This window comes from Pleurodeles waltl, chromosome 2_1, assembly GCF_031143425.1.
Source record: "Pleurodeles waltl isolate 20211129_DDA chromosome 2_1, aPleWal1.hap1.20221129, whole genome shotgun sequence".
Classification (NCBI taxonomy): Eukaryota; Metazoa; Chordata; class Amphibia; order Caudata; family Salamandridae; genus Pleurodeles; species Pleurodeles waltl.
Window position 1 is genome coordinate 510,433,854 of NC_090438.1, and position 27,763 is coordinate 510,461,616.

General features: G+C 45.6%; 1 protein-coding gene and 1 non-coding gene across 2 annotated transcripts in view; both read right to left on the minus strand.

Annotated features, from left to right (window-relative positions):
- The window catches only part of LOC138265840 (TRPM8 channel-associated factor homolog), a 497,333-nt gene that overhangs the window by 356,960 nt on the left and 112,610 nt on the right, over positions 1-27,763 (minus strand). The window lies entirely within an intron of this gene.
- LOC138270361 (U5 spliceosomal RNA) lies at positions 26,457-26,572 on the minus strand. The gene has a single exon (XR_011200247.1). It is a non-coding gene; the product is annotated as a U5 spliceosomal RNA (small nuclear RNA).

Genomic DNA, 27,763 nt, shown 5'->3' on the forward strand with positions numbered 1-27,763 from the left:
GTGCCACCAAACTTGGCACAGAGGCGGGTCACATCTGGGCGGTTGTTGGTGTGTTGTTGAGTCTGGTTGTGACTTCCGGTCAAGGAGATATTGGTGATTCAGTGATGTGACCCTCACTGGTTTGCTGGTTCTTGCCTGTTGGTAGAGAGGTGCCTCCACTCAGAAGGGAGATCTGGGGCAAATCTTGAAGCCTGGAGGTCCCCAGGGTTTCTTGGGGTTGGGCCAGTGACCAGCTCCTGCGCAACAGTCATTTTCGGGTCCTGGTTGCAGCAGGCAGGGTTTGGTGCCTTCTCTTTGTTCAACAGGGCCTCAGTTCTCTTGCTGTGGTCTTCTTTGGTGCTGGTCTTCTTTGTTTCTTCAAATCCTTTCAAATCTGATTTCTTGGTTTAGGGGGGCCCACAAAATACTGAAGCAGGCCTGGGGATCGGGTTTCAAGGGCAGTAGCCCTTTGAAGCTCACTGCCAGGAGGGCAGTGCACATTCTTGAGGGAGGGGATGTTGGTTTCTCCACCCAGGAAGGGCATTGTTCCACAAACCAGAGAGACATGGCTCTCCCTTAGGGTTTGGGTATTGGCTGTTTGGTTGTGGCAGGCTTGCTGGAACCAGTCAGCAACCATGCCAGGATAGTTCGTTTTTGCAAGGGGCACATCTAAGGTGACCCCTAGATACATTTTATAATAAACCCAGTATTGGTACCAGTTTGGATTTATCATTCTCAGTTGTTTGATACCAAACAACCCAGGGTTCAGAGTAGCCATTATGTAGCTGGGAAACTTGTGTTTACCAGTGTCCAGCACATACATTAAAATGGCTGCTCTGTTCACTCACTATGTCCCAGGTTTTGCAAGGACACAGTGGGGGCATATTGCTCATGCAATTATCCCCTCACATATAGTATGGTGCACCCTGCCTTAGAGCTGGAAGGCCTGCTAAAGGGGTGAATTGCCCATATCATATGCAGTGTATGGTGGACAGGGCACACAGGGAATGTGCCATGTCGAGTTTGTATTTTAGGGTTGCACCAGGACACTCAGCCTGCTATGGCAGTGCTGGGTGCATCTGGATACATGGCTCTTGAGGGAGGCACAATCAGTACTACTGCCTTCAGGGGCTTACCCATAATACCCCATGCCCTGGGTATGTAAGTACCTTTCACTAGGGACTTATAGTGGTAACTAAAGATGTATCCAATTACTTTGACAAGGTTTTAGGGAAAGAACACTGGCACTGTGAACCTGGTTAGCAGGATCCCAGTGCCCTCCAGTCCAAGTTACATTCACAACCCAGGCAAAAAGTGGGGGGGAAGTACTGCAACAAAAGGCCAGTTTCTCACAGTGTTCAGCCTCAAACTGTCCGGCCGAAACATAGCCTCTGTCGGTCTGAAGGTGGCTACCGTGTGTGTGTCGTCTGTGGAGGCTTCACCGCTCTGGTGGTGCCGGCAGTGCTTTAGCTGTATTCTATAGGGAAAACTCCCATGGTCATAATATGGCGGTCTTCTCTGCCAGCCTGTTGGCAGTACGACCGCCACCGCGAACATGGCGGTACTGAGACCACCAAACTCATAATGACCCCGATTATGTCAAATTCAGAAGATTTCCACCAGACAGACTAAATAGCTTTCAGAGAGTGAAGTAATGTATACCTAAAAGACCCATTGGTCTAAAATAAAGTTAACTTTTTTTGCTTGGTCTATGAAAGGTTTTATTTGATTTATTTTGTTGATTTGTGTAGCACACACAAAACTAACAGGAGTTAGAGTGCTTTGTACAGAGAATGGCAAAACACAAGTACAAATATACAGTATGGACAAAAAGAAAACGATGGCGAGAGAAATTACATTATTTTAAACAGAGTACAGGTAAACAATCCATGTCATGAAAAGGGATAGAAAATTAGATAGATAGATAGATAGATAGATAGATAGATAGATAGATAGATAGATAGATAGATAGATAGATAGATAGATAGAGAGATAGATAGACTCAACACTGAATCAGAGGAGAAGGATAGCAGCGCAGAGAAGGACGTGTTGTGCCTGTAAGGTGAGTGTACTTTAATTATTTTGCTTGCAGCCCACAGTTCGAAAGTGCTTGCCAATACCCACCACCCATTTGCCCGCCCCACCACTCTCCTTAAATGCTAGCCTCACTGCTCAGTACACTGTGTGGTCAAGTGGAACAGCATCAGCAAATGTTTGCCGACGACTCTGCATGCAGTGTGGAATCCTGTAGCTGCCTTTCCTAAAAATCTCTGCCAATAGGACAGAGATCATTCCATCCACAGGTGTAATCAACTGTTGTCCAGGTTGCTGTAGCCCCTCTCTTTTGTTTAAATTAGTGTCTGATTTTGTCACTAAACCCATAAAGGTATCTCCTGCTGCTCAGCAAAAAACTGTAATGCAGTCTCCAATGTGCCCCTCTACAGATATTGACTGCAGTGTTCGTGACCACCTATGCCTGCACCGTAGAGGGAACAGTGTGGATGGTGCCTAGCAGTTGATGGTCTTAAACCCTTTCGTTAGTTTTAATGCACATCACAAGAAATATGATTCTTTGTGGTGGAAAAAAGTACTAATGGCTTTACATTACTGTAATCTGAAGACACAGCGCCTAATTATGAGTTTGGTGGATTGGAACACCTGCCGCCAAACTTCCGACAGGGTGGCTGCTTCCATAGTGGCGACCACCCCGCCGCACCTATTATGAGTTTACAACAAGGCTGATGGGTGGAAACCAAGGTTTCTGTCTGTCAGCCTAGTGGGAAACTGGCGGCAGCATAGTCTTCAGTTCAAAATTGAGGGGGCTGCAATGCTGTCACCTGCAGGGTGCACCAGCAGATAGTAAACATTGTGGTGGTGTTGGGCAGGGGGAAGGCCTGGGTCCTAATGTGGCGATCAGACAGCTATAGCAGCGGTGGTCCTGACTGCCACTGCAAGGCTGATGGTCTCAAGACTGCCAGCCTCATAATGAGGCCCAAAGTTTATACGCAAAACAATGTTTAAAAGAATAAAAGAGGAAAAAGAATGGAAAGAGAAAATAGCAAATGTTGGCTGAAAAGCATTGGCTCTTAGGGTAGAAGTGGGCTTATCCTTTACCCCTGTTGTATGCTGTAGTAGGCAGAAGCAAAATTTAAAAAATAGTTAAACAGATCAAGAATGAAGAAGGCTGACCTAAAGCGCCTGTATATAAATATGTATATATTTATGTGTGTATGTATGTATGTGTGTGTGTACATACTCTTATTCATCTCTGTTTTTTATATCACACGAGGCTGGAAAAACGTGTTCAAGATGATGTTTTAGATAGCATTACAGGATACCAAACAACAAAAGGTAATCATCAAATGCTGTGAAACTGTGTCCACTTTATATGCAACTACAAAGGAACCACAGATTTAGCCATAAGGTAGAATTGCACAGTATTTTTTGTAGCCTCTGGACTCAGTGCAGCTGTGTAAACTGGCTCCATCTAGAATGGGCCCAATGTGCATTGTGACTGGTACTTCTAGTAATGTGCTATCACTGAAGATCAAGAGAGGATGTGTAGAAGCCATTGTTAATTCTTCCGCAAGTAGTGGCCAATCCATAAAAGCATTTACAAGTTTATGAGTATAGAGATTCGTGCTACAGGAGTAACAATTTATGTACTTATAGAAACATTTGTGAAGCACCTGGACTGGTGCTTAAGTCTGGTGGGGGCCACAGGCACCTGTTTGTGGGAATTGGCACTTCTCTTTCTCCATCAGACGTTTACGAGAGCAAGAGGGAAAACACACAAAACAAAAAGGCAGAGTAAGAGAATAACAGAAAAACTGTCACAAAGAGAAAAAGCTTAAACCTGCAAGAGTGAGATAAATGGGCAGAAAGTGTTTGGAAGTGGATTAAAGAGGCATGAGGTGGGTTTAGGACTATGCAGTCTTGGTATTTGGTGTGCCGGAATAAAGTTGCACCTGCCACAGGCTTCTGAGCAGAGCAATGGACACTGACACTCATTCTTTTACAAGTTAAGCACTGTCCTGAAATGTTTAACTAGCAATAAAAGTGGGAACCGTCTGTTCTATTTGTGCTAATTGTACATGAATATTCCAATTTTATTCTCAGAATTTTCCCATTTTGGCCTTTTTTAGATGTTTTGTGCCATTTCACAAAGACATGTAACAGCACGTAAAAGTGTATGACAGGAGCACTACTTTATGCATTCCAAAATGTGTTTATGAATAGGCCCCATAGAATCAGTGAAACATTTGAGTGCAGACAGCAGACATGCACCTACAAGTCACATCCATGGATCCAAAGCAGGGTAAGCTCAGCCATTCAGGCTTTTGAAATTGATAAAATGGTTAATTCTGATGGAAGGCTTCTTCTCCACCTTCACCCAAGAGCACACATGACCCCAGTTCTGCAATCGTTCTACTGGCTACCGATAGCTGGAAGGACAATAGTCAAGGCTCTCAGCATTGTCCACAAAGCCTCCCAAGGAAAAGGACTGCTATACCCACTAATTAAATTCAAGTGATAAAAACCAAACAGAACACTGTGCTCCAGGCTTTCACCACTTATCATCCTACAAATGTGAAGGAGGCACTGCTTTCTCAGTACAAGGTGCCAAGCTCTGAAACCCACTGCCAACTAGCATTAGAAGCAACCAGGAGCATATACACACCCAAAGGCAGTTGACAACTTGGATATTTCCTAGATAATTGCACCACCTATATCAGGGCAACAGAATCTTGAAAATAGCCACACCCTCAAGCACAATCTTCAGCTTACAACCCACAAACTGCAAACAACTTAACCAGTAAACTGCTTTCATTATGCAGGCAAGTGAAAATGTATGATATAGTTATTGCTGGACTTGGACCTTTCTGCAGGTTCATCCACAGACCATTTGCCTTCACTCCTCCATTTTTGCTGAATTAGTTTTAGTTGGTCTTGGGACTCTGTGCACTTTTTTATATGACCACCTAGCCCCACCCAGGTAGGACAGTGCCACCTGGGTGGACTCAACCTCACTGTTAAAAGAACAGGAGGGAGTGCGTAAATTAATTTAAATTCTGGAAAAGGGATCCAGCTATGTTAGGAAATAAAAACACCTACTCAGATACCCGTGTGAATTTTAATAGAGGGTTCTGTGTGGTGTGATTAAAAAGGACTGTGGAACCGGTGTGAGAGCAATGACTCACATGGTCACCTATCTAAAGGAAGTAGCCGACATGTTTCTACCCTTGAAATTGAGCTCTGGAAGGTCTCTGGGCATTCATCAGGGCGTTGGATCCCTGTTGCATATGCTTCGTGAGCGCTGCATAAATAATAATGCTAGAAATGGTAAAGGAGGGGCCTACCTTTACCAAGGGAATACCAGGGGAGGACCCTAACAACAGAGGCTAGTGACCGCTTGAGTCCTGAGGAGAGGTCGGTATAGGCGCACAGAGAGCGCCCACCTTTGATGCAAGTCTGACTATAAGGGGACGCTCCCTCTCCAGGATACCAGAGGCCACTAGCCTCTGTTGTTAGGGTCCTCCCCAGGTATTCCCTTGGTAAAGGTAGGCCCCTCCTTTACCCTTTATAGTGTTATTATTTATGCAGCACTCACGAAGCATATGCAACAGGGATCCAACGCCCTGATGAATGCCCAGAGACCTTCCAGAGCTCAATTTCAAGGGCAGAAACATGTCGGCTACTTCCTTTAGATAGGTGACCTTGTGAGTCATTGCTCTCACACCGGTTCCCCAGTCCTTTTAAATCACACCACACAGAACCCTCTATTAAAATTCACACGGGTATCTGAGTAGGTGTTTTTAATTCCTAACATAGCTAGATCCCTTTTCCAGAATTTAAATTAATTTACGCACTCCCTCCTGTTCTTTTAACAGTGAGGTTGAGTCCGCCCAGGTGGCACTGTCCTACCTGGGTGGGGCTAGGTGGTCATATGATGAAGCATGACACTATATAGTGTGTGAGACCACCTAGTCCGTAAAGGAAATCCCCCTTCCAGACCACACACCACACCACAGGTCACCCACATTTCGCCTCTAGCTGAGGGTCACGAGTGGTCTAGTGTTACAATTGATACACTACCGACCCACCTTCGTTACAAGAACCCCGTACTCTCAGTTGTGATTTAGTATTGTTTTCGGGAGTCGAGTACGGTTGTGTTTTTCCTCTGTCCCCCTTTCTCCCATATACTCTCTCTTAGTGTAATACTCTGTGCACTTTACCACTGCTAACCAGTGCGAAAGTGCTTGTTCTCTCTGCTTAAAACATGTTAGATTGGCTTATCCCAATTGGCTATTTTATTTACTTGTAGGTCCCTAGTAAAGTGACTCTACCTGCACCCAGGGTCTGTAAAATAAATGCTAATAGTGGGACTGCAACACTGGTTGTGCCATCCAGTCAAGTAGTCCTTTAATTAAACATGTCTCAGGCCTGACATTGCAGCCTGTTTGTGGGAAACTTTAAACTACTATTTTGACCTGGCAAAATAAGCCTTTTGCCAGGCTCAAATCTTCCTTTTTAGTACTTATAAGTCACCCCTAGTAGAGTCCCTGAACAGCCCAGAGGGTAGGCTGCAATGTATTTAAAATGTGGGGCATGTACTTTTATGTTTTGCATGTCCTGGTAATGAAAAAACTCTAAAATGTGTTTTTCATTACAGCAAGGTCTACCGTTCCCATAGGATAACAATGGAGTTACCTTATTACATTTTAAAAGTGTAATTTTCAAATGGGAAAGGGAAACCAGTTCATGTTTGATGTCTTTGAAATCACAATGTAAAATCCCAATTTATGGTCAAGTTGGATTTTAAACTGCAATTCTGAAATGCCACTTTTAGAAGCTTGGCATTTTCTTGCCTTAGCCGTTTGGTGCCTGTAGCCTCTGTCTCTGGGTCAAATAACTGGGTGTAGCTGACAGATGGGCTTTGTGTATTTCTCCCAGACAGCCACACACAATGGGGAGCTTAGATATGACTGTGTGGGCCATCATTGACATGATGGGTGGAAGAAGCTGGTCCCAGCCTCACTTACACTTCAATAGGCTGTCTCTTGTCTCCTGACAAAGGGCTGCATACCCCCTGTAGCTAGTCTGGAGCCAGGACAAGGATAGTAGTGCATCTGTGCACTTCACGGTATGCCTCTAGAAGCTTACCCCACTTCAAAGCACTATGTATAAATACCAGAGCTCAGACACTAAATGTTCAGTACACTTCAGGACCTGTGGATACTCTGATACTCTGTGCTGCTACAAGGACTGCCACTCTGCTGGACTGCTGCGCTAAAGGAGCTGCTGTCTTGTTCTGCTGACCTGCTGCCATTTTGCTTGGAGAAGAAAAACTTGACATGCAACTTCATCTTGAACCAAGGACCCAAGAATGACCCAGAGGGCTAGTCTACTGACCTCCTGATCTGAGGCTCAGGGACATAACGGCTCCCCAAACAGCCCAAGGACCCAGCTGCAGAACATTTTTAACCGCCAAGTGATGCTTCAATAGTCTTGGACATTTGGCCTGGCTCGTGGGCTCTTACTTCAAGCACCCCTCAGACCGAAATCAGTGTGTGCCGCCACCAGCCCATCTGTTTGCACCGCTACATCAACTGCTCACAGGGGACAGCCAGTGTGAAGCATCAGCCTGCCCGTCTGCACCAACCAGCATGCTCTTTGTGCCACACTGACAACTGCATGTAACACAACCCTCTCCAACGTGGCCTGCACTCTTGGCACAAAATTGGAGAAGGTAAAACTTCAGCAGGACTAATCTGGGACTATATCCGACCTGTGCTCCATCACTGTCCATTTGAACTTTTGACTTTGACCTGGTCTGGTGCGACCTGATAGCCGTGATTGCCACCTCTGCTTTTAGGTGCTATTTTGCACTTTATTAAAAAAAAAATCATAACTCCAATTCTAGTGGTTTGTCATTTTAGTCTCATTTTATTTATTAAATGTTGCTCTATTTTTCTAAACCAGTATGGGATCATTTATATGTGGTTACTGTTTGAAGTGTTGCACAAATACTTTACACTTTGCCTCTAAGCTAAGCCTGACTCCTTTGTGCTAAGCTAATAGAGGGTTGAGCACAGGATTATCTTAGGTTTGCTTGTACCTTATCCTGACAAAGATTATGGTTGCTGCTTGACCAGTGCTCACACCCAAGTCAACCGGTAATCCAATTTCTCACAGTTACGTACTTCCATTTATAACTTTTATGGCTCACAATAATACTAAAACCATAATACGCAGAGTTCAGCAACAAATTGCAATATATACCCATTAACTTCATATAATACATATCTACTTTGAGGGTTGTCCATAACTAGCACTGCACAGCCAAAAAACAAAACACCACCAAATAAACAGGTATGGAATAACTGAATCAATCTGTCACTACATTACTGGACAGTTTTGGAGGACTTTAATGTAGTCCATTCACTGCAGGTCCCAAATATCTATCCAATCTAACAGTTTCTTAACATCTCACATAGACACTGAAATGCCATCCCTATAGATCTCTCCACTTCTCTCTCCCCCCAACAATGCCAGCTCAGGACCACAATCATACACAAATTCTCAGATTGGACATCCCAGAGCAGTGACCAGATAAGCAGACTATATCATATGAAATACCATAAAGGGAGTTGTTCAAAGCTAACAGCATGCTAAAAACCATAGAACTACGTGTCTGTCTCTTACACTTCATCATGCAATACATTGCTACAGGCTGCATCCAATAGTGCGATAACAGCACCTTGTTGGTCATCACGCACATGTAAACATTTCCCTCATAGGATCAAAACAAAAACAATATCCTTTCAACCACACACCCTACATGGTGTAGTATGCTGCTCATGTAGGCAAGTGCTTCAGCTTAAAAACACAATTGGGAGTATGGGGTTCTTGTAACGGGGGCAAGTCAGTAGTGTATCATTTGTAGCACTATGCCCCTCGTGAGCCTCAACTAAAGGCGAGACAGGGGTGGACTAAGGTGTATGGAATGGAAGGGGAATTTCCTTTACGGACTAGGTGGTCTCTATGGTGTCATGCTTCATCATATGACCACCTAGCCCCACCCAGGTAGGACAATGCCAGCTGGGCGGACTCAACCTCACTGTTAAAGGAACAGGAGGGAGTGCGTAAATCAATTCTGGTTCTGGAAAAGGGATCCAGCTAGACTAAGAAATAAAAACACCTAAACAGATACCTATGTAAGTATTTTAATAGGAGGTTCTGTTTGATGTGATTAAAAAGAGGACTGGGACACCAAAGTGAGAGTGATGACTCACTGGGTCTTCTATCTAAAAGGAAGAAGCTGACATGTTTCTGCCCTCAAAGTTGAGCTATGGTCATCAGTGCTGGCATTCGAGAAGTCAGTGTCCCTTAAGATCAATGGGCTTGCTGAGTCATCTAACAAAATATTCCATAACATGAGCAAGGAGGAGCAAGAGGCACTCAAGAGCCTAACAGCCGACCCAAGCATTATTATAAAACCAGCAGACAAGGGTGGGGCAACGGTGATTCTCCCACACAAAATGTACAAAGATGAATGTGAGCGACTTCTGGGCAACACCAAACATTATAAATGTCTGGCTCGTGACCCTACACCGGATATCCAAGAAGAAATTGCCTTCCTAGTGACAAAAGGGACGGAGAATAACTGGCTCACAGAACACGAGGCAGCCTTTCTAATACAAGCTAATCCGAAAATCCTGTACTTCTATATCTTACCAAAAGTACACAAAGAAAAGATTCCACCCTGGGAGACCTATAGTATCTGGGATAGGCGCAGTGTTAGAGCCCCTGTCTAAGTTTGTGGATTTCTTCCTACAACCATTGGTTAAAAGAATCCCGACTTACCTCAAGGACACCACCCATGTCCTACTGTTACTGGAATCCTTGTCCTTTGACAAGACAAAAGAACTCCTGATCACCCTAGACGTGGAATCGCTATATTCAAACATCCCCCAAGAAGCCACTCTGGAAGTGATAAGCAACCTCCTAGAAGCAAATATGGATGAATCCAAAACCCCCCCGGGTTTCGTACTGGACCTAGCGCACCTTGCTCTTACAAGAAACTTTTTCAAATTTGAAGAGAGTTTCTTCCTACAGACACAAGGGACATCTATGGGCAGCACTTTTGCCCCAAGTCTGGCTTGCCTGTATGTCGACAATTTCGAGAAACTGGTGGTCCTCAACGATGACAACCCCTACCGAGACCAGATAAAACTCTGGAAGCGATACATTGACGATGTACTGCTGATATGGACTGGCAGTAAGGAAGAGGCCCTCGCTTTCGCCATCTGGCTCAACGGGGCCAATCCCTTCCTCACCTTCACCATGAACATAGGTGATAATAGACTACCGTTCCTTGACCTACTCATCTACGAACACGATGGTGGTTTGTCCACAGAAGTGTACTATAAACCGACGGACTGTAACAATCTGCTACAATACCAGAGTTTCCACCCACGAGCTCTGAGAGATAACCTCCTAGTCGGCCAGTTCCTACGCCTGAGATGGAACTGCGGGTCTACGGCGGACTACCACAAACACCCTGATAAGTTAACCAACAAGTTATACACCAAGGACTACCCCCCACACTTAATCAGGAGAGCCCGTAAGAGAGCATGCAACAATAACACAGATCAGTTGTTGCAACCCCGAATATCCAAACCAGACCTTGAGAAAATTGTGTGTGTCACCACGTTCAACCCTCTATCCAACACAATTCAGAAGATCATAAAAGACAATTGGAAGATCCTCACATCATGTGGTTTACCCTTTGAACTGCCACTACATGCGTATAAAAGGGCAACCAATATACGCGATATAGTGGTTCATAAAAGACCTAAAGATAAGCCTCGTACAACACAGACTACGCTTTGGCAGACCACACCTCCCACAGGCCACTAACCATGTGGCAACTGCAGCATGTGCTGCCTTACACGTAAATCCACCTCCATCAACCTTGACCTAAAAACCCCATGGGTTCAAAAATCACTTACGAATTGTAACAGCAAGAACGTAGTCTATCTTATCAAATGCCCTTGCCCACTCAAATATGTGGGTATGACCACTAGAAAGGTCAGCACCAGAATCTGTGAGCATAGAAGTACGATTCGGTGCAAGCGCGACGCAACAAAACTTACCAGCCATTTCCTGTTAAAAAATCACTCTCCAGACGATATGTCATGGACGATTCTGGAACAATTTCCACTCACAACCCCCAACATGTCAAATAACCTGTTTAGGGCTGAACAACGCTGGATTTGGAGGCTACACACCGATACGGTGGGTCTGAATGATGAGATACCCTGGTTCTCTCTCCAGCATTAGACCTTTCTCATGACCTACATACTCTTTCAGTCCTAGCCTTCCCTGCCCCCCCTTTTGCATATGCCTTCTCCCCTCTCCTCTCTTCCCTCCCCACCCCCCTTTTTTTCCCCCCTCTTCCCTCTTTTCTCCCTTCCCCAGCACCGCCAAGTCCTTTTCCCCTCCTGGTGTTCTTGCACCCCCCCTCCCCTTCCCCATCCTTGGTCTCCCTTCCTTCCCCCCCCTTCTTGGTTTGTTTCCCTCTTTTTTACTCCTTTCTTTCTTTCTTTCTCCTTCTTTCTCCTTTTTTTTCCCCCCTTTTTTCTGCTTCCTCTCACCCTTTTGTCATACCTTTCCCCTCCCCTCCCCCTCCCCACTTCCTCTTTTCAACATCTTCTCTCTTTGCCTCTCGCCTGTCTCCCAGGCGGTAGGCTACCGGGGACCTCCCACGGTCACGCTAGCCGGGAAACTACTTCTCCCTGCGGCCACCGCGTGGACCGCGCCCTTCATGACGCTGTCCCGCGCCAGGGCGCTGCCTTTCTGTCTCTTCGACCGCCGGGAACTACATCTCCCGGCGTCCCCCGCGGGGACCGCGCCTCTCATGACGCTGTCCCGCGCGAGGGCGCTGCTTCCCTGCCTCTTCGGCCGCCCCGGGTACTATCGTCTCCGGGGCACACCGGCCTTGTCCTTCCGGGTGCCTGCCCTCACAACGTTGAGGCGCGTTTTCGCTGGACGAACAACTTCCGCCCTTTGCGTCCAATCAGGGCCTGGACCGCGGGCCGTGACGGTGAGCACCAGCACCTGAGGCTCTTTTACGGCAATCAATGATACTATAACTACCCGTCTCTCGCAGGCCACTTTATTCAAGCGGACCTGTGAGAGGTCGGTCTAGGCGCATAGAGAGCGCCCGCCTTAGATGCAGTGAGTGAGCCGGCTACCATTGGACGTACAGATAAGAATTTCTCTACTTTTTCCCCCTCTTTTTTCCTCTACTTCTTCTCCACTACTTCACTTTCTTGCTGGTGTTGTAGTGTTCCTGATTTTTCCTTGCCTATATCATTATTAATCTTTACTGTTACTCAACTCTTTCTTTTGTTCTCCCCCTCCTTTTTCTACCCTTCCCTCTTTATTTACTATAAGCCCCCTTTCTTACTAATTCTTTCTGAGTGTCTTCCTGTCCATGCCTCTACCTTTAATCTTAGGTTCTGGACCCGAATAGGTGTCCTACATTCCAGGGCCTTGCCCTCGGTTTCCTAGGGGTACCCATCCCCTTTCTGCCCCTTTTTTTCTCTCATGTGGCTTTTTTTCCTTTTTTCCTGTTTATTCCTTCTTTCCCTTCCTTAGAGTCTGACTATAAGGGGACGCTCCCTCTCCTGGACACCGGAGGCCAATAGCCTCCTGTGATAGGGTAAGAAATTCTCCCCTTTTTGTTGTCCTCCTCGCTATGATATGCCATACCATTATTTATGCGAAGCATGCCTTACGCACCCAGTATTGCTGCGTCTTGCATGCTCCCTTTCACGTGTGTTGTGGATTGCTGTGTATTGCTGTGTCACTTTGTCACCCCTAGTACCGGACTGATTTGTTTTACTTCCTTTAGGTACTCCCCAGGTATTTCCTCGGCAAGGTAGGCCCCCCCGCCCATCCGGGTGTCACTTATTATTATTATTTCTATTCAATTATTACTATCTATCAAACGCTTACTAAACATGTATAGCAGGGATCCTTCACCCTGATGAATGCCCTGAGACCTTCCATAGCTCAACTTTGAGAGCAGAAACATGTCGGCTTCTTCCTTTTAGATAGGAGACCCAGTGAGTCATCACTCTCACTTTGGTGTCCCAGTCCTCTTTTTAATCACATCAAACAGAACCTCCTATTAAAATACTTACATAGGTATCTGTTTAGGTGTTTTTATTTCTTAGTCTAGCTGGATCCCTTTTCCAGAACCAGAATTGATTTACGCACTCCCTCCTGTTCCTTTAACAGTGAGGTTGAGTCCGCCCAGCTGGCATTGTCCTACCTGGGTGGGGCTAGGTGGTCATATGATGAAGCATGACACCATAGAGTGTGTGAGACCACCAAGTCCGTAAAGAAAATTCCCCTTCCATTCCATACACCTTAGTCCACCCCTGTCTCGCCTTTAGTTGAGGCTCACGAGGGGCATAGTGCTACAAATGATACACTACTGACTTGCCCCCGTTACAAGAACCCCGTACTCCCAATTGTGTTTTTGTGTTGGTTTTTGGGAGTTGAGTACGGTTGAGTTCTCCATTAAACCCCCACAATTTCTCTCTCTGTGTGTTGTGATAATAGAGCAGCCCTTCGGCTGCGAGAGCCCCCTCCCCTGGTTTTCTTCCCCCCAGCAAGCACATCTGGCTTGCCCTGTCCCCTTTAGTGCTCAGGCTCTCCTCCTCCCCTCCCCACTCACATCCCCCTTTCCCCTCTCACCATGGCAGAAGGCCTTTTCTTTAACGACGAGGAAGTATCAGCGATCCTCTCAGCCCCATCTCTCCTTGGGGACACAGCTCTATCCAAGAGCTTATCCCAACTTGGAGACTGGGATACCCTAGTAGAGCTGAAACGCTCCCAGATTAAGACCATTCTACATGGAGACGTCCTGACGGAATACCTCCGTAGCAATTCGGCACCCAATGAGTTACTTGTCACCAATGAACCACGCATATTCCTAGACGATCTGGAGTTTCGAAAAGACTGGGCCCTTATAGCGTGGAAATGTACACAAGACTGGCTGATACTAATTATAAAAACTGCCACCAGATTATCCGAAACCTTATTAATCCAGATAAAAATGAGCGAAAATAATCTCAAATCAGGCGTAAGCATCCTCTCCTTCAAAAAGAAATTGGAGGAGGTGAACGGGAATATGAGTGAATATAAAGAATACCTGACCCAGCAGAAAATAGCGAAATTTCAAAAAGATCTAAACCGGTTCTCCCATGAAAGGGTATACCCCTACACCAAACCTGATTATGTAGCCAAAACCTCCAACAATACGTCTGAGACTTCCTCAGGCAGTAACATTAGCTCAGATAGTGACAGTAACTCATCAGGGAACACACGGCAGCGCCGCGGACGACGTGGGCAACACCGTGGTAGATTGAACTACCCGCCCATGCAACTCCCTTGCCCCCCGTATTTCAACCAACAATGGGGTTGGCCTAATCAGTATGGCACCCCACCACAATACCAAGCACCCTTTCTGCAGCACCCTGCCCAATGGTCCTACTCCGACCCCCCACCTTCTTTTTTAGACAGAGGTCATGGGAGGGGCAAAGGGAGGAGAAAAGAAGTGCAGTGGCGCCCAAAAGAGGACACCAAGGAAAACCCAACATACAGGGAGGCCACCCCAGGGACGAGCAAGACACAGCCAAACTAGACGCAGATAAAACAATCAATATCATTAACTTAAGCAAACGGTCATTAAGTCAAGTCGAAACTCGAGCTTTAAGTAAAGGTCTGAATTTTGTGCCTACCCCACAAGTCGATTTGTTTAAAACCAGAAGAGAATTAGCGGGCTTGTTCCGCAAGATTCGCTTAAAAACCTTCTTCCTTGGGAAGGAATATGAGACCCCTGAGCAAAACACAGGACTGCGACCTAAGTCGACTTTCTGTCCCACAGCAGGTCAAATGCCCCCTGAAGTGCCGGCATTCGAGAAGTCAGTGTCCCTTAAGATCAATGGGCTCGCTGAGTCATCAAACAAAATATTCCATAACATGAGCAAGGAGGAGCAAGAGGCACTCAAGAGCCTAACAGCAGACCCAAGAATTATTATAAAACCAGCAGACAATGGTGGGGCAACGGTGATTCTCCCACACAAAATGTACAAAGATGAATGTGAGCGACTTCTGGGCAACACCAAACATTATAAACGTCTGGCTCGTGACCCTACACCGGATATCCAAGAAGAAATTGCCTTCCTAGTGACAAAAGGGATGGAGAATAACTGGCTCACAGAACACGAGGCAGCCTTTCTAATACAAGCTAATCCGAAAATCCCGTACTTCTATATCTTAACAAAAGTACACAAAGAAAAGATTCCACCCCCCGGGAGACCTATAGTATCTGGGATAGGCTCAGTGTTAGAGCCCCTGTCTAAGTTTGTGGATTTCTTCCTACAACCATTGGTTAAAAGAATCCCGACTTACCTCAAGGACACCACCCATGTCCTACTGTTACTGGAATCCTTGTCCTTAGACAAGACAAAAGAACTCCTGATCACCCTAGACGTGGAATCGCTATATACAAACATCCCCCAAGAAGCCACTCTGGAAGTGATAAGCAACCTCCTAGAAGCAAATATGGATGAATCCAAAACCCCCCCGGGTTTCGTACTGGACCTAGCGCACCTTGCTCTTACAAGAAACTTCTTCAAATTTGAAGAGAGTTTCTTCCTACAGACACAAGGGGCATCTATGGGCAGCACTTTTGCCCCCAGTCTGGCTTGCCTGTATGTCGACAATTTCGAGAAACTGGTGGTCCTCAACGATGACAACCCCTACTGAGACCAGATAAAACTCTGGAAGCGATACATTGACGATGTACTGCTGATATGGACTGGCAGTAAAGAAGAGGCCCTCGCTTTCGCCATCTGGCTCAACGGGGCCAATCCCTTCCTCACCTTCACCATGAACATAGGTGATAATAGACTACTGTTCCTTGACCTACTCATCTACGAACACGATGGTGGTTTGTCCACAGAAGTGTACTATAAACCGACGGACTGTAACAATCTGCTACAATACCAGAGTTTCCACCCACGAGCTCTGAGAGATAACCTCCCAGTCGGCCAGTTCCTACGTCTGAGACGGAACTGCTCGTCTACGGCGGACTACCACAAACACGCTGATAAGTTAACCAACAAGTTATACACCAAGGACTACCCCCCACACTTAATCAGGAGAGCCCGTAAGAGAGCATGCAACAATACCAGGGATCAGTTGTTGCAACCCCGAATATCCAAACCAGACCTTGAGAAAATTGTGTGTGTCACCACGTTCAACCCTCTATCCAACACAATTCAGAAGATCATAAAAGACAATTGGAAGATCCTCACATCAGGTGGTTTACCCTTTGAACTGCCACTACATGCGTATAAAAGGGCAATCAATATACGCGATATAGTGGTTCATACAAGACCTAAAGATAAGCCTCGTACAACACAGACTACGCTTTGGCAGACCACACCTCCCACAGGCCACTACCCGTGTGGCAACTGCAGCTTGTGCTGCCTTACACGTAGATCCACCTCCATCAACCTTGACCTAAAAACCCCATGGGTTCAAAAATCACTTACGAATTGTAACAGCAAGAACGTAGTCTATCTTATCAAATGCCCTTGCCCACTCAAATATGTGGGTATGACCACTAGAAAGGTCAGCACCAGAATCTGTGAGCATAGAAGTACGATTCGGTGCAAGCGCGACGCAACAAAACTTACCAGCCATTTACTGTTAAAAAATCACTCTCCAGACGATATGTCATGGACTATTCTCGAACAATTTCCACTCACAACCCCCAACATGTCAAATAACCTGTTTAGGGCTGAACAACGCTGGATTTGGAGGCTACACACCGATACGGTGGGTCTGAATGATGAGATACCCTGGTTCTCTCTCCAGCATTAGACCTTTCTCATGACCTACATACTCTTTCAGTCCTAGCCTTCCCTGCCCCCCCCTTCTGCATATGCCTTCTCCCCTCTCCTCTCTTCCCTCCCCACCCCCCTTTTTTTCCCCCTCTTCCCTCTTTTCTCCCTTCCTCAGCACCGCCAAGTCCTTTTCCCCTCCTGGTGTTCTTGCACCCCCCCTCCCCTTCCCCATCCTTGGTCTCCCTTCCTTTCCCCCCCCTCTCTTGGTTTGTTTCCCCCTTTTTCACTCCTTTCTTTCTTTCTCCTTTTTTTCCCCCCTTTTTTCTGCTTCCTCTCACCCTTTTGTCATACCTTTCCCCTCCCCTCCCCCTCCCCACTTCCCCTTTTCAACATCCTCTCTCTTTGCCTCCCGCCTGTGTCCCAGGCGGTAGGGTACCGGGGACCTCCCATGGTCGCGCTAGCCGGGAAACTACTTCTCCCTGCGGCCACCGCTGGGACCGGGCCCTTCATGACGCTGTCCCGCACCAGGGCACTGCCTTTCTGTCTCTTCGACCGCCGGGAACTACATCTCCCGGCGTCCCCCGCGGGGACTGCGCCTCTCATGACGCTGTCCCGCGCGAGGGTGCTGCTTCCCTGCCTCTTCGGCCGCCCCGGGTACTATCGTCTCCGGGGCACACCGGCCTTGTCCTTCCGGGCGCCTGCCCTCACAACGTTGAGGTGCGTTTTCGCTTGTCGAACAACTTCCGCCCTTCGCGTCCAATCAGGGCCTGGACCGCGGGCCGCGACGGTGAGCACCAGCACCTGAGGCTCTTTTACGGCAATCAATGATAATATAACTACCCGTCTCTCGCAGGCCACTTTATTCAAGCGGTCCTGTGAGAGGTCGGTCTAGGCGCATAGAGAGCGCCCGCCTTTGATGCAGTGAGTGAGCCGGCTACCATTGGACGTACAGATAAGAATTTCTCTACTTTTTCCCCCTCTTTTTTCCTCTACTTCTTCTCCACTACTTCACTTTCTTGCTGGTGTTGCAGTGTTCCTGATTTTTCCTTGCCTATATCATTATTAATCTTTACTGTTACTCAACTCTTTCTTTTGTTCTCCCCCTACCTTTTCTACCCTTCCCCCTTTATTTACTATAAGCCCCCTTTCTTACTAATTCTTTCTGAGTGTCTTCCTGTCCATGCCTCTACCTTTAATCTTAGGTTCTGGACCCGAATAGGTGTCCTACATTCCAGGGCCTTGCCCTCGGTTTCCTAGGGGTCCCCATCCCCTTTCTGCCCCTTTTTTTCTCTCATGTGGCTTTTTTTCCTTTTTTCCTGTTTATTCCTTCTTTCCCTTCCTTAGAGTCTGACTATAGAGGGACGCTCCCTCTCCTGGACACCGGATGCCAATAGCCTCCTGTGATAGGGTAAGAAATTCTCCCCTTCTTGTTGTCCTCCACGCTATGACGTGCCATACCATTATTTATGCGAAGTATGCCTTACGCACCCAGTATTGCTGCGTCTTGCATGCTCCCTTTCACGTGTGTTGTGGATTGCTGTGTATTGCTGTGTCACTTTGTCACCCCTAGTACCGGACTGATTTGTTTTACTTCCTTTAGGTACTCCCCAGGTATTTCCTCGGCAAGGTAGGCCCCCCCGCCCATCCGGGTGTCACTTATTATTATTATTTCTATTCAATTGTTACTATCTATCAAACGCTTACTAAACATGTATAGCAGGGATCCTTCGCCCTGATGAATGCCCCGAGACCTTCCATAGCTCAACTTTGAGGGCAGAAACATGTCGGCTTCTTCCTTTTAGATAGGAGACCCAGTGAGTCATCACTCTCACTTTGGTGTCCCAGTCCTCTTTTTAATCACATCAAACAGAACCTCCTATTAAAATACTTACATAGGTATCTGTTTAGATGTTTTTATTTCTTAGTCTAGCTGGATCCCTTTTCCAGAACCAGAATTGATTTACTCACTCCCTCCTGTTCCTTTAACAGTGAGGTTGAGTCCGCCCAGGTGGCATTGTCCTACCTGGGTGGGGCTAGGTGGTCATATGATGAAGCATGACACCATAGAGTGTGTGAGACCACCTAGTCCGTAAAGGAAATTCCCCTTCCATTCCATACACCTTAGTCCACCCATGTCCCGCCTTTAGTTGAGGCTCACGAGGGGCATAGTGCTTCAAATGATACACTACTGACTTGCCCCCGTTACAAGAACCCCGTACCCCCAATTGTGTTTTTGTGTTGGTTTTTGGGAGTTGAGTACGGTTGAGTTCTCCATTAAACCCCCACTCCCACAATTTCTCTCTCTGTGTGTTGTGAAGTGCTTCAGCTTCCCAAATAAGGGTAGTAAGCGCTATATAAATGCTTCAACACAATACTACTAATCTGAGTAATAACACAGTGTTACATCAAAATCATTAGTATGTAACCAAGTTATCATGTCTCGTGTTGTGTAGTTCGGATTTGTTTGGTTTGGTTTCCACCAATACAAAATATTTTGCGATGATCTTTGGATAACAATAAGATAATGTGTTTTTAAATGCCTTTAATATTGTCCAAACTGAAATAGGAGACTGGAGTAATTAGTGAAAATATCTTATTTGTAAGCAGTTGTTGGAACGATTTGTCCTTAAAAAAATTACACTGAGATTTTCGCTGTCTACGTGGCCTCTTGAATTGAGGAGTTATTTACTGAGATAATTTCGCCTACAGCTGCGAAAACTACAATGACCTGCCAGGCGGCAGCTGGGGCAAGCACCAGCAGAAGCCAGAAGAACATGGTGTAACACTTAGGATGACAACCCTCTCGTGCTATCTTGAGAACAATCTGTTTTATATCCTAGCACAGAATATCGCTAAAACAAAATACATGTAATTCTTTAGTCACAGAGCCAATGAAGCATCGGGTTCCGTCAGTGGTGCTGTTACACGTTGTAAAAGGCTTCGTGGGGTCCACGCCCCCTCCAAAGGCTGGGCAGTTCGTATGTATTCTTTCAACGCATTATAAACCTACGTTGAGACTAAAACTATGGAAATACTACTATGGAAATATGCAAATTAAATCAACTAACCACTACTAACTCCCATATTTTCCACAGCTGCCGTTTATTATGTTTGATTATTGTGTTTGGTTTGGACACCATGTAACAACATAATTTATGCATGTAGGAGTTTTAGCAATGCAAAGGAGAAAGATACAATGATCTCTACAATAAGAGAGAAGAGATGCACATGGCGATCTCCACGCGTGGTTCAGACTGCCTCTAGCACACTAAAGGAAAACACACAAAGAATCACAGCCTTCGAAAAGGAGGCAAGAAATGCAGGGGTGATGGAAGACTGGTGGGGAAATGAGTTATCCAGCTCGTTATGAGATCGTTTACGAGTAAACCGTGCAAATGTGCAACTGCAGTATGGATACTGAGTGGACATGAAAAACAAGCAATCAACTTACATTTCATCGGCCACTACCACGCTACAAATAGCATAAAGATGTAAACATTTAAACAGGGCCGTCCTTTTTCGTCAGGATGTGCGACACGTATAGCAAGGAAAATCATACATATGTCACCATCAATCCAGTTATTTCGTGCGATTGGATCTAGGAGGTCACCCCACATCTGTTGGAGTATAGGGAGCTGATCTTATACCTTATACATGTCTCTCATGAGAGCATGCAGCAGAATATTTTATGAGCTGAAATGTGTCAACCCATCAGTGAGTAAGCCGAGGCACAAGGATAGCCTCCTTAACACACAGGGTGGCGTAAAAATGGGTATATGAAATATGTATGTGGAATTTGTAACAAACTGGAGCGCTTTTTGTGGTCAACTTAAAACGAATATAAAAGAATAAGAATATTAATTAAAAGTATAAAAGAATAAGAAGAATATTATTTAAAATAATGTATTTATTTTTGCCCATGAATAGACTGTCATTTGCCATCGCCGTATGCCCATATTCCAAGAGTGTTTAGTTCACATCATTTGAACAATAATGTTCTAAGGTTGATAATCCATTACAAAAATGTAAGATCCTGACACACTGAGTTAAAAAATGTAGAGAAAGACAAGGGGCAATAACACTTGTTTTGCTATTCTATGTTCCCCCAAGTCTCCCAATAAAAATGATACCTCACTTGTGTGGGTAGACCTAGCGCCCGCAACAGGATATGCCCCAAAACACAACGTGGACACATCGCAGAAAACAGAGCTGTTTTTTGCAAAGTGCCTACATGTAGATTGTGGCCTCTAGCTCAGCCGGCACCTAGGGAAACCTACCAAACCTGTGCATTTTTGAAAACTAGAGACCTAGGGGAATCCAAGATGGGGTGACTTGTGGGGCTTTGACCAGGTTCTGTTACCCAGAATCCTTTGCAAACCTCAAAATTTGGCTAAAAAAACACATGTTCCTCACATTTCTGTGACAGAAAGTTCTGGAATCTGAGAGGAGGCACGAATTTCCTTCCACCCAGCGTTCCCCCAAGTCTCCCGATAAAAATGATACCTCACTTGTGTGGGTAGGACTAGCGCCCGCGACAGGATATGCTCCAAAACACAACGTGGACACATCACAGAAAACAGAGCTGTTTTTTGCAAAGTGCCTACCTGTAGATTTTGGCCTCCAGCTCAGCTGGCACCTAGGGAAACCTACCAAACCTGTGCATTTTTGAAAACTAGAGACCTAGGGGAATCCAAGATGGGGTGACTTGTGGGGCTCTGACCAGGTTCTGTTACCCAGAATCCTTTGCAAACCTCATAATTTGGCTAAAAAAACACATGTTCCTCACATTTCTGTGACAGAAAGTTCTGGAATCTGAGAGGAGGCACAAATTTCCTTCCACCCAGTGTTCCCCCAAGTCTCCTGATAAAAATGATACCTCACTTGTGTGGGTAGGCATAGTGCCCGCGACAGGAAATGCCCCAAAGCGCAACGTGGACACATCCAAATTTTTGGAAGAAAACAGAGGTGTTTTTGGCAAAGTGCCTACCTGTAGATTTTGGCCTCTAGCTCAGCCGGCACCTAGGGAAACCTACCAAACCTGTGCATTTCTGAAAACTAGAGACCTAGGGGAATCCAAGGAGGGGTGACTTGCAGGGCTCGGACCAGGTTCTGTTACCCAGAATCCTTTGCAAACCTCAAAATTTGGCTAAAAAAACACATGTTCCTCACATTTCTGTGGCAGATAGTTCTGGAATCAGAGAGGAGCCACAAATTTCCTTCCACCCAGCGTTCCCCCAAGTCTCCCGATAAAAATGATACCTCACTTGTGTGGGTAGGCCTAGCGCCCGCGACAGGAAATGACCCAAAACGCAACGTGGACACATCCCTTTTTTTGAAAGAAAACAGAGCTGTTTTTTGCAAAGTGCCTACCTGTAGATTTTGGCCTCTAGCTCAGCCGGCACCTAGGGAAACCTACCAAACCTGTGCATTTTTGAAAACTAGAGACCTAGGGGAATCCAAGATGGGGTCACTTGTGGGGCTCTGACCAGGTTCTGTTACCCAGAATCCTTTGCAAACCTCATAATTTGGCTTAAAAAACACATGTTCCTCACATTTCTGTGACAGAAAATTCTGGAATCTGAGAGGAGGCACAAATTTCCTTCCACCCAGCGTTCCCCCAAGTCTCCCGATAAAAATGATACCTCACTTGTGTGGGTAGGCATAGCGCCCGCGCCAGGAAATGCCCCAAAACGCAACGTGGACACATCCCTTTTTTGAAAGAAAACAGAGCTGTTTTTGGCAAAGTGCCTACCTGTAGATTTTGGCCTCTAGCTCAGCCGGCACCTATGGAAACCTACCAAACCTGTGCATTTGTTAAAACTAGAGACCTAGGGGAATCCAAGATGGGGTTACTTGTGGGGCTCTGACCAGTTTCTGTTACCCAGAATCCTTTGCAAACCTCAAATTTTGGCTAAAAAAAACACATTTTCCTCACATTTCGGTGACAGAAAGTTCTGGAATCTAAAAGGAGCCACAAATTTCCTTCCACCCAGCGTTCCCCCAAGTCTCCCGATAAAAATTATACCTCACTTGTGTGGGTAGGCCTAGCGCCCGCGAAAGGAAATGGCCCAAAACACAACGTGGACACATCAAATTTTTTCATAGAAAACAGTGCCTACCTGTGGATTTTGGCCTCTAGCTCAGCCGGCACCTGGGGAAACCTAGCAAACCAGCGCATTTTTGAAAACTAGAAACCCAGGGGAATCCAAGACGGGGTGAATTGTGGGGCTCTGACCAGGTTCTGTTACCCAGAATCCTTTGCAAACCTCAAAAGTTGGTAAAAAAAACACGTTTTCCTCACATTTCGGTGACAGAAAGTTCTGGAATCTGAGAGGAGCCACAAATTTCCTTCCACCTAGCGTTCCCCCAAGTCTCCCGATAAAAATGATACCTCACTTGTGCCCGCGACAGGAAATGGCCCAAAACACAATGTGGACACATCACATTTTTTCAGAGAAAACAGTGCCTACCTGTGGATTTTGGCCTCTAGCTCAGCCGGCCCCAGGGGGGGCAGAAATGGCCTAAAATAAATTTGCCCCCCCACCCCCCCGGGGAGCGACCCTTGCCTACAAGGTCGCTCCCCTTGCGTGACGGCGCAAAAAAAAGATCCCTGGTGCCTAGTGGTTTCTGCCCCCCTTGGGGGCAGATTGACCTACAATCGGCCAATCTGCCCCCAAGGGGGGTAGAAATGGTATAAATACAATTTGACCCCCCCCCAGGGGAGCGACCCTTGCCTAATGGGTCGCTCACCACCTCTAAAAAAACAAAAAAAACACACACAAAAAATTGCCCTGCCGCCTACAGGTTTCTGCCCCCAGGGGGGGCAGAAATGGCCTAAAATAATTCCCCCCCCCCCCCCAGGGAGCGACCCTTGCCTAAGGGGTCGCTCCCCTTGTCTAAGGGGTCGCTCCCCTTGCGTGAAATTCCCGTAAAGAAAAAAAACTCCCTGGTGTCTAGTGGTTTCTGCCCCCCTTGGGGGCAGATTGGCCTCATCAAAATAGGCCAATCTGCCCCGGGGGGCAGAAATGGCCTAAATATAATTTCCCCCCTAGGGGAGCGACCCTTGCCTAAGGGGTCGCTCCCCACCCAAAAAAAAAAAAAACATAACAAAAAGAAAACAAAAAAAGGATCCCTGGTGCCTAGAGGTTTCTGCCCCCCCTGGGGGCAGATCGGCCTAATAATAGGCAGAAAAGGCCTTAAAAAAAAATGCTCCCCTGGGAGTGACCCTTGCCCAAGGGGTCGCTCCCTTATGTCACTTTAAAAAAAAAAAAAAAAAAATCCCTGGTGTCTAGTGGGGTTTCAAAAGCCGGATTGCAAGCAATCCGGCTTTTGAAACCCTGGGAGAGACTTCAAAGGGAAGGAAATACATTTCCTTCCCTTTGAAGCCTCTCCTTGCTGAGCATTTCTCTTTCGATCGCGCTGGTAGCTCTGCTTCCAGCGCGATGGTGGAGGTTGTGTGATTGGCAGCGCGCGCTCGCGCGCTGACGTCACGGGGGGGCAGAGGGGGGGTTGGGGGTTGAAGGAGAAGGGATTCCCCTTTCAGCCCTGACCTGGGGGTGTGGGGGGGCGGCCCTCGGGGGGAGAGCTAGCGCTTCTCCCAAGGGCAGCATGCAGGACGTAATGGTTATGTCCATGGCGTCACACGGGCGCTGCCATGGACGTAACCATTACGTCCGTGGCGGGGAAGGGGTTAAGCAGAGCTTGTAAATCGTCATACAACCTGTCAGCTGTACTTTAGATTTGGGCATCTAATTCTCTTTCCTTCTTTTTTCTCCTTCTGTTCTTCTCTTTCTTTTCCTTCTTTAGTCTGAGGGTGGTAATGTAGTAATTAATAACGTTTTGTTTTCAATAGAAGCATTCGGTGCTTGGATTATTGTATTTGTATATTTTTCATCCATGTTAAACATCAATGAAAATAGGCGAGGGGCTTTCAAAAGCAAAATCCACTGGGGCACAACCTGCTATTTGTGTCACAGTGCAAGGGAACAGAAAGCGTTTGGAAAGTACATGGTTGTGTGATGTGAGCAGGATAGCATACATCAAAGGTAGTATGAAGAGTCTACATAGATGCTGAGTTTCTAGCCTTAGCCCAGTGCAGAAGAGCAGGGGAGTCTGGGTAGATATATATAGTGCTTTAAGTGCCCAGTAATAAGATAAAAGGATTATTCAACAATGACACTGCATGATCTAGGTTAAAAATAATACAAGGGTGTTTTGCAGATTTTTGTCGATTGCAAAGCAAGTGGATTGGTGGTATGTACATTATGGATGCAGTGATACTTACCAAAAGGACCAGGCTCTGAAATCAAATACCTGCTTTGAAAATTAAACAAGCATTTGCAATGCAATTGGTTTCGCGTTTGCTCGAGTTAGCGCTATTAGCGCTGTAAATTTCTAACTTGACTTTTCTTGCCACATAAATTGAATAACTAAAGTAAAACAGTTGTCATAAGCAAGCGGATTCAAAGTGCCACAGTGGCACTGAGCATGAGCACAAAGGAGAGACACAAAAGGAAAAGGAAATTTGCTTGCAGTCAAAGGTATCACCAAACATGCAATTATCCATGTAATAGGATTACTGTCCAAGGCAGCAACAAAACCGTCCCAAAGAGGGACAAATGAAAAGCATTTACCAACAATCACGAAGGATTTTTGAAAGGCAAGCCCACGAACGAGTGATAGCGATGAGTGTGCAGTGGGATTGGTTAAAAGCCCACAGATAGATTACAACCGGTCAAAGTGCTTACATGCTCAACATAATGAATAAGTTAGGCACATCCAGCACTAGCCTCATCATATCAATTTTTCCCAAAACATTGATAATGTCAATAGGTCTTACCTATGCGAGACCTATTGGCTTTAGTCAATCTTTCTTGCCATGTTGTACAGCTGCGCGGCTGCTGAGCAGCATGGTTCAAAATAAAATAAAGTAAAAAAGCACAAGCGTTAACCCCGCCATAGCACTTTGTTTTTTTACTTTCAGCCATGTTGCATAGCAGTCACGCTGCTGTACATGGCTAAGAAATAGCATAGACAAAGCAATAGATCTTGCATAAGTACGACCTATTGGCTTTCCTATTGCTTGTGGTTTTTAGGCAAGGGTTGATTAAGTGATTTTCCCAGGATGGCAGGAGGTGAATTGAGCTGGATTTGATCTTTAGTCACCAGTCTCAAAGTCGGTCGGCCATTAGACTGTGGCATGATATAAACATATGTACATTTTACATATATATATATATATATATACAGTATATATAGATAGATTGAGATAGATAGAGATATATAGATAGATAGAGATATACATATATATAGATAAATAAATGTTGGTAACTGTATACTTTAACACATCTTTACAATTAAGTCACAAAGGGGATTTGAATAAAATCGCAATAAAAGACATCACAGTTAAATCACTCCCCAAAAGCGCATTGACGGATAAAAAGAGCATTGACGGATAACAGAAGAATGTTGTCGCACTTGAGGAATCAGCAAATAATCAATCTGTCTACTATATAGTTATACTTTAGTTTACTAAATAAGGATAACCCTGCCCTTGGCAGAGCTTTCAAAAGTTGAGTGAAACTCTTAAATGTTCGTCTCCACGGAAATCTTTAGTAAAAGGCGAAAGATTTATTCGGTCTGAAGAGAAACCAGAGTATACATTTAATGGCTGTCATCTGTGGCGCTAGGAGACCCTGTTCCACAGACTGTTGGGGTGATTTAGTTTACTAAGTTCATCTTAGAAAACCCATTAAATACAACCAATTTATTATAATTGTTATAATCTGGTACATTGATAAAACACTTGTTGACTTAAAAAGAAACAACAGTAGGACTCAGAAGTGACACAGAATTATGGGTATGTAAATTTAGCCGTAGTTCACGTGAAAGGAAAGGCTGCTTCACATCAGTTTCCCTGCTCAAGTCGCAATGTCATCTCCGTTAACTCTGCACATTTTGAATGGGGCTTCACAAAGGCTTTTGTGAGGACCGATGGCACCCAAGAAGAGGATTTTTATATGCCTATGTCAAAGCATGCTCACTGGCTCGTTGCTATTCTTTCTGAGACAATGAATGAACCAGTGTGTTTTGTACTTGAAGCCTATAAGGCTGCATTGGCTGCTGTAACAAAACAATTATTGGCAAAGAGGAACGAGTTAGAGCTATTAGTGTTGTAAATTCCTAACTGGACTTTGTTTGCAACATAAATTGAAAATGAAAAGTAAAACAGTCGACATAAGCAAGCCGATTCAAAGCTCCCCAGCCGCCATGAGGATTTTGCTTGCAGTCAAACCTATCAGCAAACATGCAATTATCCATGTAACAGGGTCGATGGCCAAGGCGGTAACAAAAGGGCCCCAAGGAGAGACAAACATAAAACATTTATCAGTGATAACAAAGGATTTTTTGAAGGCAGGCCCATAAACAAGTGATAGTGATGGGTGTGCGGTGGGCATGGCTAAAAACCCACAGAGAGATTACAACAGGCCAGAGCTCATACACCCTTGACCTCAAAATGAACTATGTGCATGCTATGACACCTACTGCAAGCTTCTAAAAGTCATTGCCTGGAGTCCCCACTTTTCTGGCTCTTTAAAACTATAATTTGTGAATAATTTCCAAAATCTTCTTTTAAGGACACAGGCCTAAGTGGTTATCTTTCCATTACAATCTTCCTCTTCATCTCCTACAAATCATTTGCAAAACGTGCAAAAGACTTTTGTGATCTCCTCACCTCAACGTTCATCTGGGTTGTGGAAAATTGATTCAACTTTTATTAGTTTTCATTTTAGATATTTCTGCTGCCTTTGATATTGTTCACATCAACTTGCCGTAGCTTGTCTTTAATC